Source organism: Schistocerca piceifrons, chromosome 2 (genome assembly GCF_021461385.2).
Source record: "Schistocerca piceifrons isolate TAMUIC-IGC-003096 chromosome 2, iqSchPice1.1, whole genome shotgun sequence".
NCBI lineage: Eukaryota > Metazoa > Arthropoda > Insecta > Orthoptera > Acrididae > Schistocerca > Schistocerca piceifrons.
The window spans coordinates 140332254-140346990 of record NC_060139.1 but is presented as its reverse complement, the minus strand read 5'-3'; the positions used below and the strand labels follow the sequence as shown (position 1 = coordinate 140346990).

Here is a 14737-nt window from a genome sequence, read left to right as displayed (position 1 = left end):
AGACAACAAGTGTCTGACGCAGTTATTAAATCGGTTACTGCTGCTACAATGCCAGGTTATCAAGATTTAAGTGTGACTTTGAACGTGGTGGAGTATCGATGAGATATAGCATCTCCGAGGAAGCGAAGAAGTGCAGATTTTCCGGTATGACCATCTTACGAGTGTACATCTTCGACATTGCTGCACCTGAAAGAAGATGCTGCAAGAAAAGGACCAACGACGACTGAAGAGAATTGTTCAACGTGCAACTATTCCGCAAATTAGTGCAGATTTCAATGTTGGGCCATCAACAAGTGTCAGCGTGCTAACCATCCAAAGAAACATCATCGATATGGGCTTTCGGAGCCGAAGGCCCACTCGTGTACCCTTAATGGCCGCACGACACAAGGCTTTACGCCTCGTGTGGTCCCGTCAACATCGATGTTCGACTGTTGATGACAGGATAAATATTTTCTGGGTGGACAAGTCTCGCTTCAAATTTTATGGAACGAATGGACGTGTACGAGTATGGGGACAACCTCATGAATCCATAAGCCATGCATGTCAGCATGGGACTGTTGAAGCCAGTGGAGACCCTGTATTGGTGTGAGATGTGTGCAGTTCGAGTGGTATGGGACTCCTGACATGTCTAGATACGACTCTGACAGGTGACATTACGTAGGCATCCTGTCTCATCTCCTGCATCCATTCAAGTACATTGTGCATTCCGACGGACTTGGGCAATTCCAGCAGGACAATGCGACACCCCATACGTCCATAATTGCTACAGAGTGCCTCCAGGACCAATCTTCTAAGTTTAAATACTTCCGCTGGCCGCCAAACTCTCTAAACATGAATATTATTGAGCATATCTGGGTGCCCTGCAACGTGCTGCTCAGAAGAGATCTCCACCCCCCGTACTCTTACGAATTTATGGACAGCCCTGCAGGATTCATGGTGTCAGTTCCCTCCAGCACTACTTCAGACATTTGTCAAGTCCATGCCACGTCGTGTTGCAGCACTTGTGCGTGCTCGTGAAGGCCCTCCACGATATTAGGGAGATTAACTAGTTTCTTTGGTCTTCAGTGTATAACAGGTTGTGTAAATCCAGGATACAGATTAATGTAACATCTAATGCTAGAGACAGTGAGGTCAAACGCTTTGTATATAGTCAAAATATTACAATTACAAATACAGTGAAAACATGCCATGTAATTACGTAAGATTTAGACACATATGATTGGTCAGTATTAGAACACGAGTGTAACAGAATTCAGGCTGCAAATGATATAAACCTTGGGTCTGATTATAAAAATTAAATGTGTAGATTTTACATTTCAACTAATTATACAAACAAAAATGTATCAAAGAATCGTATACACCTTAGACATGCATTTATCAGTCAATAGTAAAACAAAAATGCAACGAAACTAGGCCACACGTTGTCGATGACATAAATGCAAATATCCTCTGGTTGTCTAAATAAAACATCAGGTATGACTGCCTATGCACATGAAACACAAGGAAATATTCATAGAAAGGTATAAACAATTGAGAGCCTTAGACCAAGTCAATAATTAGGTTATAGACCACATAAATGTTAACCACAACTAATAATAATGTCAGGTATTACAAATATTATATAAAAATCGTTATCTGCATTGTCAGATGTGCACATGTCAATAATATTGTAACAGAATGCCAAACTGGTAATAAAAGGAAAGCATATACAAACAGGAGTTTATATGAACCTCAGTACTTTACTGCAGTCTTGGCTGTCAGCACAGTGATGTGTGGCTAATGAGATTCCAACAATTGTAAGGAGTGCTGTATTGGTTAAGTGACAAGGAATAACAGAACAGTAACAAATAAGTACCTGAAGCTGATGAGATGTACTGGCAAAGACGTTTTCGAATTCTAGTGTTAAGTTTTCTGCCAGTTTTACCAATGGAGAACACTGCTCACAATTAAGTTTACAAACTCTTCCCTCTTGAATTGTTGGCTTTTTACCTCAGTTCTTTTAATTTCAGTTCTAATGTTATTCACAGTCTGTGATGCTACAGCAACAATACTGCTTCTAAAAATCTGACTTATTTTATCATAATTTTCTCTACATGGCTGAATATGACATGTTCATTTTTTTGTCTCTAAGTAAAGGCCACTGTATGCATTTATTTGTGATAATGAGATTCCTTTGTAACTTCTAGTTACATCTAGATTACATGTGAAATGTGTAAAATGATTTAGAAAATAAAAATTTTGTAGGAAATTTCACTGAAATGACACAACATAAACACAGCAATATATTAAGTAATGTAAATGCTCTATTTGTGCCAGACACCCATATATTATTATCATTATCATTATTATTATTATCATTATTATTTGTATTGTGCCCTTGAAGAGCACATTTAGCCTAAACTTCATGTCCATTTCCCTGCTGTTTTCTCTTTACATTCTGCCCAAACTTCCCCCATTCGTGTGCTGTGTTTCTGCTTCCGTTCTTCGGTCCACTTTACGTCCTGTGTAATCTCCTGCTTCCCTTTTTTCCTGTTCACCCAGTGTTCCTTCATCCTCTGGCTGTGGCCTTGTCGTCTCTGTTCGGTCAATTGTGTTCTTTTGTTGTGTGGTGTCTCTTGTAGTTTGTTTCTTCTAATCAGGTTCCTAAGGAGTGTTTTGTTTTGTATTGTTCCCTGTGTGATGTTGATTTGTTCCATGTCATTTCTTACTTCATTCGTCAATTTGTTGTTTTTCCTTGTGCTAACCCAGTCCAAGATCTCTCTCGTTATCCTATGTGGTGCCATTCTGCTGAGGTGTCCGTAAAACTGTATTCTTCGTTTTCTGATTTGATCTGTTATTTCTCTGAGTGTTCGTATAGTTCTGCAGCTGCCTCTTTATCTATACGCCGCCTTTTTGTATCGCCCCGAACATTTTTATGAGTATTTTTCGTTCCGTCTTCTCTAACTGTCTGATTCGTATCTGTCTTTGTACTACTGTGGTCTCGGCTGCGTATAGTTCTTCTGGTAGTACCACCGTCTCGTAGTGTCGAAACCTGGCCTTTCGTGACATATCTTTCTTATTGTAGTGATTCCAAGTCACTTTGTTGCCCTTCTTTAGTTCCGCTTTTCTCTCTTCATTCAATAACTTATTTCTTACTGTAATCTGTATTTTTTCTTCTAGGTACTTGAAAGTTTCTGTTCTGTGTATTAGCCCATATTTTGTGTTCGTGATATGTGTTTTTGGGTGCTCATGAATTGTGTTTTCTCGTGTGATATCTGTAGTCCAGTCTTGGCTGCGATTTCGTGTAGTTCATCTACGGCTCTTATTGTTTCTGTTTCTCGTACCGTTACGATGGCTACATCATCTGCGAACGCTAGGCACTTGATTCTTAATTTTCCTAACAGGACTTCTTTCTGTGTCTTTTCCCATTCATCCACTATTTTGTCCAGCACTACGTTGAACAACAATGGCGAGAGGCCGCCGCCCTGTCTGACTCCTCATTTCAAATTGTTCTGAAAGCTCTCCACAGAACTTTGCTTTAGATGTCCTGTTTTTTAGTGTTTGCTGACTTATGGTTACTGTCTTCCTACCGACACTGTATTATTTCAGAATTCTAAAGATGGGTTGCCCTGTCTATTGCGTCGTACACCTTCTTGAAGTCGACAAAGGTGATGACTATGTTCTGTTTGTGTTGCAATATCATCTTAAGGTTCCATATCTGTTCATCGCACGACCTGTGTTTACGAAACCCAGCTTGGTATTCGCCAGTCAGGTGGTCTGTTTGCTTCTCTAATCAATTTAGCAGTGCTTTCGAAAGTATCTTACTTGTGACAGGTAACAGTGAGATGCTCCTATAGTTGTTTGGATCCGACTTATCCCCTTTCTTGTGTAGAGGCTGTATCAGTGCTGTGCGCCATTCTTTTGGTATCTGTTCTGTTTCCCATATCTGTTTCATGATGTTGTGTATGTGTTCTGTGAGACCCGCGTCTTGTAGCTTCCAGAATGCCGCGATAACTCCATCTTCACCTGGTGCTCTATTGTTCTTGAGGTTCTTGATGATTTCTCTTACTTCTTCTATCAATAGCGGTTCGCTATCTGGGTTTGGGGTGGGTTCCTCTGAGTCCAGTTTCTCTGTTGGTAATTCTGCGTTTAGGTGTTTCTCGAAGTCCTTCGCTAGGATGTTACAGTTGTTCTTGGTAATGGTCTTTAGTGTGCTGTCCGATCTCCTAAACGAGAGGTTCGGTGCTTGGTAATTCATCGTGTTTTCTCTGAACGTCCTATAGAAATTCCTCGTATTGATCCTTGTGAAGTCTGCTTCTATTTCCTCCGGTTTCTGTTTGTCGTATTATCGTTTTTCTTTACGGATAATTTTACTTGTGTGTTTCTGTATTTTGAGAAATTCTTGCCATTTTCTGGTATCTTGTTGCTACTGAACATCTTCCGTGTATTGATTCCTCTTTCGATTGCTAGGTCACATGTGTGGTGCCACCAGCGGTGTTTCCTGGTTCTCGGTGCTACTGCTAATGTCATGGCTTCCTGAAGCTTCCCTAATAACTGTTCCCAATTTTGCGTTGTTCCTATCTTTATTTTCTCCATGTTTTCTCTTGGTTCAGTGTTATGTATTCTGGGCCTGCTCTAATGATTCCAGTTTTCTGTTGTTTTCTATTAGGGATTAGGCGTGTCTTTATCTGTAGTAGGTGGTGATTCGAGTCAAAGAAGCCCTTTCGTGTGTTGATGTTCTGGATTTCCCTCTGTGCTTCTCTTTGTATTATGGCGTGGTCTATATGTAATTCTCTCTTGCCATTTGGCGGTTTCTATGTGGTTAACTTCTGTATGGGTCTCTTGAAGTTCGTTGAGATGACTTTGACGTCATGGGTATCGCAGAATTATAACAGATGTCTCCCATTTAGGTTTTTGTCAAGGTGTGGAGTGTACCTTCCTGTAATGTGTCTGTATTTCTGTTCTTTTCCTAGTTTTACGTTGATGTTTCCTAGAGCAATTTTAGTTCGGTGTGTAGGTATTTTTCTTGGTTTCTCCTCCATTACTGTCCAAAGGTCCTCAATGGCGTCTGGTGCCCTCCTGTTGTGGTCATTTGTTGCTGCATGTGCGTTTATGATCGTGTATGCCCTGGTTGCCGATTTAATTGTCAGTGTGCTTATTCTTTCGCTAGGCGATCTGAAGTCCATTACTGTGTCTCTGATCACTCTGTGTACTACGAATCCTGTGCCACAGAGCCCGAGGTTCCTCCTGTGTACCGATGGTTGTCCCATGTATATTCTGTAGTTCCCTGTGTTGAAATGGTCTTCATCTGGGAATCGTATTTCTTGTAGTGCGCGAATTTTCATCTTGAACCTGTCCAAAGCAACTGTGAGCTGTTTCATTTCGCCCGTCTTGAGTAGTGTAGTCACGTTGAGTGTTGCGTTCTAGTGTTTCTGTTTTGTCTTAAGGTAGTTTGAGAAACTCCGATTCTTCTCACGATGTCCGTGAGACCCCAGAATCCGATGCTCACGACTGTTCCAGTCTATTTACTGATGCCTGGGCTAGTGACATTTTACTCATAGTTCCATCATGATATTTAGTGGTTGGATTTGTGGCGTGTTGCCATATATATATATATATATATATATATATATATATATATATATATATATATATATATAAAACAAATTTATTTAATAACTGTTTTACATACTGGTTCAATAACAAATATTATTTACTAGTGGTCTGATGGCACAACTCACTGTCACTATCAATTATGTTTGTTACTAGCACTGTGTGATACGAGTGGCTTTTGATACTGTATCTGAATTAGAGAATTATGGTATTGTGTCAACTGGATGACAAGTCCATTGATTGTAATTGTTACCTACCAATGGTTTATGAATAGTGATATTGTTATGCCAGATATATTTATCTTTCTAGTCATCATTTTCATAATGTACAGTTTATTGGAATGCCTTTTTTTATGACATAGCTTCATTTAGGCCAGTTCTCCTTGTGCTATAGCCAGTTCCTTTGTTTATAGTAACCACAGCATATTGTCAACATTTAACTACTCTTGTAGTAGTTGCAAATACATTCTGGTATCTTCTATTGACTGTAGTATACTGTAGATCTTCACATATTTTAATCTGTGATGTTATTCTATTTGATGATATTAGTTTACATGTACCTTTCATGACATTTACTTGAAAGCTATCTGCAGTCTTTACACGGTCATTTATATAATGTACTGTAATATTCTTGTGTGATTTATGACAATAACTGAATTATGTGTACTTTACATAGCACCATGGAACATCATTGTGACTGGTATGCTGACTTGTCATTTACAAGTAGTATTCATTTTTGATTCATCTGATGCACTACTTTGTAAGTACTGATTATCTTTTTGATGTATATAACTACAATTCTGAAATTTGTCATTGTTTTTGCCTGTGTACATATCTTTATATAGTTTCCCTTACAGTGGTGATAGTAGTAAAATTCGAAGTCGGTATACAATAACGTTCAATATGTACAGATTTGGGTATAAATATGCTTTTCTTCAAAAATGTTCCTTTAACGCCGTGTTCAAAAACTCCAAAGAATGAATAATGCTGTAGACTTAAGCGAGTTTAAGAAGAACGTTGAGAGTGTACAGAGCAATGGAGGACTGGTTACTGGAAACAGATGCTGCAATGGTCATGTTTGGTAGACTTCACAATGTCTCCTTGGGTTGTGATTGTATTGAGGCATCTGTGGAGAAAGCTGTTGCACCTCTGGTGCCATTAGCGTCGACAGGGATCCCAGAGGTTGCGGCGCCTTCCTGTAAGTATAGCCATTCTAGCCGATATAAGGATGAAAGGCGAATAATGGGCCAGCCGTTAACCTATCTGCAGAAGGAGAAAGATGATACAAAACGTATGACAATTCTCCTACATTGTTGCCAGTACAAGCCTATTTTTATGTTGCGGCTGTGGTCGATCGTGCTGAAAGTTCAATGAAAGCACAGAGGCACTGGAAGCTCTAGGGTAAAGGGCGACGCAGACCCTCACTGAGAGGTTGTGAAAGAAGGCCAGTGTCTATTCGGCATGCTTTCCGAAGGAGATGTGAAGAAGATTCTGACTGATGAGCACAATGAGGGCAGCCGACCGCACTATTGTAGATCATGTAGGCGAGAATGACACCTGCTCCGTGGATTCTAACCTTGTTTGCTACAGACTGCTGCCTAAACTGGTAAAGACAGCTAGACTCGCAGGTGCAAGCTGAGTTATCATTTGGCAGTGTTGATCACTGAACTGATCACAAACCTCTAGTTTGGAGGTTTGGAGTAGAGTCCTCCAGCTAGAGGCTCGTATTTTGCGATCTTGGAACGAATCTGTCCCGTGAGGGGGGAGAAGGGTGGGAATTGCACGATGACCCCCCTTGATGCATCAGGCAAGTACTACTTGCACAAAGTGGCTAGTAGGAAAGGAGAGTACGTATGTTGTACAAGGTGGCTCCTTTTCAGACTAGAGACAGTTCTCCGACAGGAAAAAAAAAAAGGCTCTGCATTCTGAGAATGGAGAATATCTCACATTGTAGATCAGAAAACCAGAAGTGCTTAGCACTAAATTTAAAATTTCAAACAGAATGTATTAAATGAAACAATGGAAAACTCACAATGGAATAATGCGGGGTGTTTCACAAACAATATAAGTACTACAAAGTATTATGTTGTCAAAACTATCGATCGCTACGTCACGGAACGGTTATTGCAGGAACGAATAAATTATCTAGTTTATATTCACTACCGCTACATGTCGGTTGTCTTCTGTTTGCTTGGTTACCGTCACATGTTACAACATGACTGCTCTGCAGCAGAAATCATTCTGTTTCCGCGAGTTTGCGAAATGTAATTCCATAGTTACAGTGCAAAGAAGTTTCAGGTTGCGGTATGGAACTCACTCTCCGAATTGATGGAACATACCCAGCTGAAATATGAGGGCCTGGGTTGAGGGGGTGCTCCGGTAGCTCAGCCGGTACAGCACTTGCAAGCGAAAGGCGAAGAGCCCGATTTCGGCACATAGTTTTTAACTGCCAGGAAAATTTTTTAAGTTCCGTTTGCCAGTACGGTAGCCGAGCATTTTCGGTCAGAGAGCTAGCTGCTCTCTGTAACAAAAAGAAATGAGTGAAGGAATTAACGATAAACTTCAACGGGGGTCATGTGACGTCCACCATGACTAAATGCTACGAACAATAGCGAACCAAAAAATAAGGGGTAGAGTCTTTAGTTAGTGAACAAAACATCCCCAGCCCAAGGTTCGGAACCAGCCTCCGCCTAAATTTTGAAGAAATCATTAGCTGTGGTGCCCGAAGACGTCCGACGTAAGGAGTCACCCCTCATTCAACGAACGGCCTTGTCAAAGAGGTCGGAGGAGCGAACACAGGTTCAGGGCATTCTCTTGCCCTTGGCGTGGGAAACTGCCCCCAAAAGGCGGACGAATCAGCAATGTACAACAGCCTGAGAATGCAGAAGGCAATGGAAACCACGGCATTAAAGACACGTAATATGCATCCACAGGACACGTGGCCTGTAATGGAAAAAGTAGCACGAAGGTCTCTTCATTGGCAAAATAATCCAGTCTAGTCCCCCATTCGGTTCAAATGGTTTAAATGGCTCTGAGCACTATGGGACTTAATTTCTGGTGTCATCAGTCCCCTAGAACTTAGAACTACTTAAACTTAAGTAACCTAAGGAAATCACACACAACCATGCCCGAGGCAGGATTCGAACCTGCGACCGTAGCGGTAGCGCGGTTCCATACTGTAGCGCCTAGAACTGCTCGGCCACTCCGGCCGGCTCCCCATTCGGATCTGTGGGAGAGGGCTGCCGGGTAAGGTGACAGGAGAAAGGGATTGAATAGTCAACCAAAGGATAACGTTCTCCGAGTCTGTTGGTGGAGTGTCAGAAGGTTGAACATGGTGGGGAAGCTGGACAATCCGAAAAAGTATCAGTCCAGATATAGTGGGATCAGTGAAGTAAAATGGTAAAATCACAAAGATTTCTGCTCATATGAGTGCAGGGTAACATCAACAGCAGCAGATAATGGTATAATGGTAGTAGGATTCGCTATGAATAGGAAGGAAGGGAAGAGAGTGAGTTACTGTGAACAGTTCAGTGATGGAACTGTTCTGATCAGAATCGATGGCAAATCAACAACAAGAAGGATAGTCCTGTTATACGGTGCATGCTGAAGATGAAGAGACAGAAAAAGTATATGAGAATAGTGAATTTAGTACGTAAAGGAAGATGAAAGTCTAAAAGTCATTCGAGATTTGAACGCAGTTGTAAGGGGAAGAGCAGAACAAAGGTTTGCGGGAGAATACGTGTTTCGTTCTAGAAATGAGAGAGGAGAATGATTGAGTACTGCAATAAATCTCAGCTTTCAATAGCGAATACTTCGTTCAAGAATCCCAAGAAGAGGAGATAAACTTGAAAAACGCTGGAGACACTGGAAGGTTTCAGTTGCATTATATCATGGTCACATAGACAATCGAAAATCAGATACTGGAGTGTAAGTCGTACCCTGAAGCAGATACAGACTCAAATCACAGTTTGGTAATGATGAAGAATAGTTTGATGTTTAAGAGACTAGTAAGGAAGAAGCAGTGAGTAAAGATGTGGGTTAGAATGAACTGTGGAGGGAAGAGATTAGCTTCAATTTCTCTGAGGTTACAGACACTATGATAAGGAAAAGTTCAGTATGCAGTTCAGTTGAAGGTGATTGGAAACCTCTAAAAATGACAATCACAGAAGTTTGAAAAGAAAACCGTAGGTACGAAGAAGGAAACTGCAAGCGAAGAAACCATGGGTATCAGAAGAATTACATAAATGAAGGAACCATGGTAACAGAAGAAATATTTCAGTTGATCGATGAAAGAAGGACATACATAAATGTTTCAGAGAATTCAGGAATACAGAAATACAAATCACACCGGAAGGAAATACACGAGAAATGCAAGGAAGTTAAGGCGAAATGGCTGCATGAAAAATGTGAAGATATCGGAAGAGAAAAGATTGCCAGAGGAATGGACTCAGCATACAGAAAAGTAAAAACAGCCTTCGATGAAACTAAACGTAAGGGCCGTAACATTAAGAGTGCAATGAAAATTACACTGTTAAATACAGAGATGACAATTGATAGGCCGAAAGAGTATATTGAAGGCCTCTATGAGGGGTAAGATTTGTCTGATGTGATAGAAAAAAAACACAATGCTTTTTAGAAGAGATAGGGAATCCAGTATTAGAATCAGAATTCGAAATAGCTTTCGAAGATTTAAAATCAATTAAGGCAGAACAGGCAGATAATATTCAATGAGAAATTCTAAAATCATTGGGGAGAGTGCTCACGAAACGACTATACATGTTGATGTGTAGAATGAGTGAGTCACGCGATATACGCTCTGACTTTCGAGAAAACATCATCCACGCAATTCTAAAAATTGTGAGAGGTTGACATGTGCAAGAATTATCGTCCAGTCAGCTTAGAAGCTCATGCATACAAGTTCCTGACAAGAATAATAAAGGAGAATGGAAAATAAAATTTAGGATGTTTTAAATGATAATCAGTTTGGTTTTACGAAAGGTAAAGGCACCAGAGAGGCAGTCCTGACGGTCCGGTTAATAATGGAAGCAAGACTAAGGAATAATCACGTGACATTCATAGGATTTATTGACCTGGAAAAAGCGTTAGACAATGAAAAATGATGCGTGATGATCGAAATTCTGAGAAAAATGGGGTAGGCTGTAGGGAAAAATGGGTAATATAAATATATAGCAGGACCAAGATGGAACAAGAATAGTGGAAGATCAAGAACGAAGTTCTCGAACTAAAAAGTGTGTAAGTCAGGGATGTAGTCTTTCGCCCCTGCTATTTAGTCTGCACATCGAAGAAGCATTCAAGAGTGATATCAAAATTCAAGGTAAAAGGATACAGTGGTACGATTCGCTGACGTCATTGCGATCCTGAGTGAAAGTAAAGAAGAATTACATGATTTCGATTTCATAAGTGTTTACTCGTCGTCTTACTGAAGAAAAACGTTTAAATTTGTCAAACTGGTATTTGTGGAATGGATTTTACCCATAAATTGCGTAATGAAACAGGTCAGTACTGAATCAATTACGCATTATTTTTGCTGGAGAGAAGTAAATAGGGTTTTTACTTTGACGAAGTAGTTAGCGGTAAGATAATTGAGACGAGACAGAAATCAATGTGAAAAATGTCTTCGTGTCATGAAATACATCCCCGAAAAAAATTAGTACACCGGAAAAAAGACGTCGACTTTGATAGTAGACGTACTGCTAAGGGTTTCAACGTCGTCCTCCGACAGAGGACAGTGTGGTGGTATGGCTACCAGAGCGCCATTTGTATCAAACCTTTAATAGGGAATGCTCACAGCTAGAAGGCTCAGTGTGGCGCAAAAGTGTGAAGCAAGCAAGCAACCATTCCACGATGACGCACTCGTGCTTTCTGCAGCCAAATGAACGAGTTTGTAAGCGGTCAAATTGAGGTTCCGGAGAGGCAGTCCTGACGTTGCGATTGATAATGGAACCAGACTACAAGAAAACCAAGACACGTTCACAGGATTTGTTTCAAATGGCTCTGAGCACTATGGGACTTAACTTCTAAGGTCATCAGTCCCTAGAACTTAGAACTACTGGATCCTAACTAACCTAAGCATCACAGACGTCCATGCCCGAGGCAGGATTCGAACCTGCGACCGTAGCGGTCGCGCGGTTCCAGACTGTAGCGCCTAGAACCGCTCGGCCACCCCGGCCGTCACAGGATTTGTCGATATGGAACAAGTGTCCGACAGTGTGAAACGGTGCAAGATGTTCGAAATATTGAGGCAAATATGGGTAAGGTATAGAGAGAGAGACTGGTAACATACAAAATATACAAGAGCCAAGATGGAATAATGTGAGTGACCGTATTAAACAGGGTGTAAGACAGTGATGCAGTCTTTCGTCCCTTGCGTTCAATCTGTATATCGAAGAATCAACGACAGAAGTAAGAGAAAGGTCCAAGAGTGGTATTAAAATTCAAGGGGAAAGGATATCAATGATGAGATTCGCTGATGACATTGCTATCCTCAGTGGAAGCGAAGAAGAATTACAGGATCTGCTGAATAGAGTGAACAATTTAATGAGTACAGAAAATGGATTGAGAGTAAATCGTAGGAAGACAAAAGCAATGATAAGTATCATAAATGAAAACAACGAGAAACTTAACATAAGCACTGACGGTCGTGAAGTAGATAAAGTTAAGGAATTCTGCAACCTAGGTAGCAAAATAAATAGTGAAGGACGGAGCAAGGAGGATATGAAAAGCAGACTAGCTCTGGCAAAGAGGGCATGCCTCGCCAAGAGAAATTTACTGTTAACAAGCATTGGCCTCAATTTGAGGAAGAAGATTGTGAGAATGTACGTTTTCAGTAGAGCATTGTATGATAGTGAAACATGGATTGTGGGAAAACCGGAAAAGAAGAGAATCAATGTTTCTGAGGTGTAGTGGTACAGACGAATGTTGAAAATTAAGTGTACTGATAAAGTTAGGAATAAGGAAGCTCTCCACAGATCCGGTAAGCAGAAGAATGTACGGAGAACGATGCCAAGAAAAAGGGCAGGACGATAGGACATGTATCATGACATCAGGGAGTAACGTCCATGGTAGCAGACGGAGCTGTAGAAAGTAAAAACTGTAGAGGAAGACATGGCCTGGAATACATCCAGCAAATAATTGAGGACACAGGTTGCTACTCTGAGATGAAGAGATTGACACAGAAGAGGAATTCGCTGCGTGCCGTTTTAAACTAGTCACAAAATTTAAGAAAAAAGAAAAAAGTTCGGTCAGACACACCTCTAGCCCTTCTTCCACTCACGCCACAGCTTCGATGTACACGCACAGCTCGACTGGTGCCGCCAGAGGATCACTTGGAAGTTGTCCGCCCCGATAGCTGAATGGTCAGCGTGACGGACTGCCGTCCTAAGAGGCTGGGTCGAGGATTTTCTCCGCTTATGGACTGGGTGTTGTGTTGTCTTCCTCATCATTTCATCCCCATCCGGCTCGCAGGTCTCCCAATACGGCGTCCAATGTAATAAGATCTGCACGAAGGCGGAGGGACCTTTCCCGCAAGGGGTCTCCCGGCCAATGACGCCAAACGCTCATTTCCATTTCCACTTGGAAGTTGTAATGTTGGGCCGTTGACTTCACCAATGAAAGCAGATTCTCCCAGCTAAGTGAGGGTGGTTTGAGCGTAAGACGTAGACCTAGTGAGTGGTGTCTCGTAAAATGCATTCGTCCAAAACACACTAGCCCCACACCAGGTTTTATGGTCTGATTTTCGAAAAGCTACAACTCTCGTTCATCTTTTGTATTTCTGGAGAGGAGGCTAACTTGCACTCGGTAACTGCAGAGTGTTCTTAGACTTATTTCTTTCCGTTCTTCCAACAAGAAGGTGATGTGAAACTTCCTGTCAGATTAAAACTGTGTGCCGGGCCGAGACTCGAACTCGAGACCTTTGCCTTTCGCGGGCAAGTGCTCTACCAACTGAGCTATCCAAGCACGACTCACGCCCCGTCCTCACAGAGTGAAAAGCTCGTTCTGGAAACATCCCCAAGGCTGTGGCTAAGCCAAGTCTCCGCAATATCCTTTCTTTCAGGAGTGCTAGTTCTGCAAGGTTCGCAGGAGAGCTTCTGTAAAGTTTGGAAGCTAGGAGGCGAGGTACTGGCAGAAGTAAAGCTATGAGGACGGGCCGTGAGTCGCGCTTGGGTAGCTCAGTTGGTAGAGCACTTGCCCGTGAAAGGCAAAGGTCCCGAGTTCGAGTCTCGGCCCGGCAAACAGTTTTAATCTGCCAGGAAGTTTCATATCAGCGCATACTCCGCTGCAGAGTGAAAATCTCATTCCGGAAGAAGGTGATGTGTTGTTCCAGCAGGCTAATGATCGCCCACAAACTGCCCGTGAAACTCCACGTACTCTGCAATGTGCAGCAACTTCTCTCCCCGAGCGGATCTAGGCGCTTGGGACTGGAACCGCGCTGCTGCTGCGGTTGCAGGTTCGAATCCTACTTCGGCCATGGATAAGTGTGATGTCTTTAGGTTAGTCAGGTTTAAGTAGTTCTAACTCTAGGGGACTGATGACCTCAGATGTTAAGTCCCTTATTGCTTAGAGCCATTTCTGAACGAGAAGTGACTTATCATCCAACGAATTTTAGAGAACTGCATGAACAGGTCGATCAGACGTGGAACAGAGTGTCCCAGGAGAACGTTCGCCATTTGTAGGATCGACTAGATGCCAGTGACTGCATTGCGAGCCGTGGAGGTTACATCACGTGCTGAGATGGATATTTCAGCATGGGTCGATACCTGGTACCTCAGAACTTGTGCTATTGCTCTGTAATTGTAATCATTTCAAGTACTTCGTATGCTCTGTTGCAACGATAAAACTTAAGTGAATTTGAAACCTCTAAAACGGTGTACTAATTTTCTCTGGCAGTGTAAATTATTGAAATGGTACAAAGAAGAACAGTTGTGTAAAACAAGTCACCTTGGAAAAAGCTGCTACACACGGTTGCTTCTGATATTCATTCTTGTAATGTCTGTGATAATTACAGGAGAAAGAATAGCAAATGGAACGTGTTAGTTTTGAATTATTACAACGAGAGAGCTATACCTCAGATGCAGTAGGCACCTCATTCATCACACATTCCCCACGGTCCAGCGTATCAATTTATT

The 14737-nt window shown here is 41.7% G+C and overlaps 1 non-coding gene across 1 annotated transcript; it reads left to right on the top strand.

Moving 5' to 3' along the window:
• Positions 1-13768: 13768 nt before the first annotated feature.
• Trnas-uga lies at positions 13769-13843 on the top strand. The gene has a single exon. It is a non-coding gene; the product is annotated as a tRNA-Ser (tRNA).
• Positions 13844-14737: the final 894 nt, after the last annotated feature.